The 2500-nt window shown below is 51.0% G+C and overlaps 5 non-coding genes across 5 annotated transcripts in view; all 5 read right to left on the reverse strand.

The window, feature by feature from the left end:
- Positions 1-90, reverse strand: part of LOC127612243 (5S ribosomal RNA) — a 119-nt gene extending 29 nt beyond the window's left edge. Inside the window, exon 1 of the ribosomal RNA XR_007965677.1 lies at positions 1-90. This exon is cut by the window's left edge and continues 29 nt beyond it. This is a non-coding gene — a ribosomal RNA (5S ribosomal RNA).
- A 481-nt stretch (positions 91-571) lies between these two features.
- Positions 572-690, reverse strand: LOC127612343 (5S ribosomal RNA). Its single transcript, XR_007965777.1, has one exon. It is a non-coding gene; the product is annotated as a 5S ribosomal RNA (ribosomal RNA).
- Positions 691-1168: 478 nt separating this feature from the next.
- LOC127612311 (5S ribosomal RNA) lies at positions 1169-1287 on the reverse strand. Its single transcript, XR_007965745.1, has one exon. It is a non-coding gene; the product is annotated as a 5S ribosomal RNA (ribosomal RNA).
- Positions 1288-1768: 481 nt separating this feature from the next.
- On the reverse strand, positions 1769-1887 carry LOC127612358 (5S ribosomal RNA). Its single transcript, XR_007965791.1, has one exon. It is a non-coding gene; the product is annotated as a 5S ribosomal RNA (ribosomal RNA).
- Positions 1888-2367: 480 nt separating this feature from the next.
- LOC127612359 (5S ribosomal RNA) lies at positions 2368-2486 on the reverse strand. The gene has a single exon (XR_007965792.1). It is a non-coding gene; the product is annotated as a 5S ribosomal RNA (ribosomal RNA).
- Between the last annotated feature and the right edge of the window lie 14 nt (positions 2487-2500).

Consider the following 2500-nt stretch of genomic DNA (forward strand, 5'->3'; position numbering starts at 1 on the left):
TCTCCCATCCAAGTACTAACCAGGCCCAACCCTGCTTAGCTTCCGAGATCGGACGAGATCAGGCGTTCTCAGGGTAGTATGGCCGTAAGCAAGGGAAAACGTGAAAATTGTCCCCTTTATAGCAGACAGGGCACTTGCGGGTCGGGGATGGAGTCGTGGGGTGATTTTTTTTTTTCATTTAATGACCTCCTCCCGAGAGCACGAAGGAGGGGCCCGCTCCCGTGGTGGTTTGAGCGCGCAGCCTGTCAGGCTCGCATACGGTCCTCTGCGAGCACGCAGATGCGGTATTTGATGTTTGTTGCAAAAGTGGGCACTTCCAGTGGAGGTGCAAAGGCATTCAGCAGGCGGAAATCCCAAGCTGCTTCATGTCCAAGTGCTATCATGACCGATCCCCGTGCAGACGGCTCCCTCTGTTGGACATTAATTTAATTCCAAAGAGACGTTGATCTGTCAAATCAACGTGAAGGAAACGATTTCAAACCACAGGATAAGTGAAAGTTGAATGACTAATGAAAGCCAAAATTTTTGGAAAGAGCAGTGACTCGTGTTGAGAATTGGAGGTGGGTGCAAAAGCTTACAGCACCTGGTATTCCCAGGCGGTCTCCCATCCAAGTACTAACCAGGCCCGACCCTGCTTAGCTTCCGAGATCGGTCGAGATCGGGCGTTCTCAGGGTAGTATAGACGTAAGCGAGGGAAAACGTGAAAATTGTCCCCTTTATAGCAGACAGGGCACTTGCGGGTCGGGGATGGAGTCGTGGGGTGATTTTTTTTTCATTTAATGACCTCCTCCCGAGAGCACGAAGGAGGGGCCCGCTCCCGTGGTGGTTGGAGCGCGCAGCCTGTCAGGCTCGCATACGGTCCTCTGCGAGCACGCAGAGGCTGTACTTGATGTCTGTTGCAAAAGTTGGCTTTTCCAGTGGAGGTGCAAAAGCATCCAGCAGGCGGAAATCCCAAGCTGCTTCATGTCCAAGTGCTATCATGACCGACCCCGTGCAGACGGCTCCCTCTGTTGGACATTAATTTTATTCCAAAGAGACGTTGATCTGTCAAATCAACGTGAAGGAAACGATTTCAAACCACAGGATAAGTGAAAGTTGAAGGACGAATGAAAGCCAAAATTTTTGGAAAGAGCAGTGAATCGTGTTGAGAATTGGAGGTGGGTGCAAAAGCTTACAGCACCTGGTATTCCCAGGCGGTCTCCCATCCAAGTACTAACCAGGCCCGACGCTGCTTAGCTTCCGAGATCGGACGAGATCGGGCATTCTCAGGGTAGTATGGCCGTAAGCGAGGGAAAACGTGAAAATTGTCCCCTTTATAGCAGACAAGGCACTTGCGGGTCGGGGATGGAGTAGTGGGGTGATTTTTTTTTTTCATTTAATGACCTCCTCCCGAGAGCACGAAGGAGGGGCCCGCTCCCGTGGTGGTTTGAGCGCGCAGCCTGTCAGGCTCGCATACGGTCCTCTGCGAGCGCGCAGAGGCTGTACTTGATGTCTGTTGCAAAAGTGGGCTTTTCCAGTGGAGGTGCAAAGGCATCCAGCAGGCGGAAATCCCAAGCTGTTTCATGTCCAAGTGCTATCATTACCGATTCCCGTGCAGACGGCTCCCTCTGTTGGACATTAATTTTATTCCAAAGAGACGTTGATCTGTCAAATCAACGTGAAGGAAACGATTTCAAACCACAGGATAAGTGAAAGTTGAATGACGAATGAATGCCAAAATTTTTGGAAAGAGCAGTGAGTTGTGTTGTGAATTGGAGGTGGGTGCAAAAGCTTACAGCACCTGGTATTCCCAGGCGGTCTCCCATCCAAGTACTAACCAGGCCCGACGCTGCTTAGCTTCCGATATCGGACGAGATTGGGCGCTCTCAGGGTAGTATGGCCGTAAGCGAGGGAAAACGCGAAAATTGTCCTCTTTATAGCAGACAGGGCACTTCTGGGTCGGGGGTGGAGTAGTGGGGTGATTTTTTTTTCATTTAATAAACCTCCTCCGGAGTGCACAAAGGAGGGACCCGCTCCCGTGGTGGTTTGAGCGCGCAGCCTGTCAGGCTCGCATACGGTCCTCTGCGAGCACGCAGATGCGGTATTTGATGTTTGTTGCAAAAGTGGGCTTTTCCAGTGGAGGTGCAAAGGCATCCAGCAGGCGGAAATCCCAAGCTGTTTCATGTCCAAGTGCTATCATGACCGATCCCCGTGCAGACGGCTCCCTCTGTTGGACATTAATTTTATTCCAAAGAGACGTTGATCTGTCAAATCAACGTGAAGGAAACGATTTCAAACCACAGGATAAGTGAAAGTTGAATGACGAATGAATGCAAAAATTTTTGGAAAGAGCAGTGAATCGTGTTGAGAATTGGTGGTGGGTGCAAAAGCTCCCAGCACCTGGTATTCCCAGGCGGTCTCCCATCCAAGTACTAACCAGGCCCGACCCTGCTTAGCTTCCGAGATCGGACGAGATTGGGCGTTCTCAGGGTAGTATGGCCGTAGGCGAGGGAAAATGTGA

The sequence above is a fragment of the Hippocampus zosterae genome, chromosome 12 (assembly GCF_025434085.1).
Source record: "Hippocampus zosterae strain Florida chromosome 12, ASM2543408v3, whole genome shotgun sequence".
Classification (NCBI taxonomy): domain Eukaryota; kingdom Metazoa; phylum Chordata; class Actinopteri; order Syngnathiformes; family Syngnathidae; genus Hippocampus; species Hippocampus zosterae.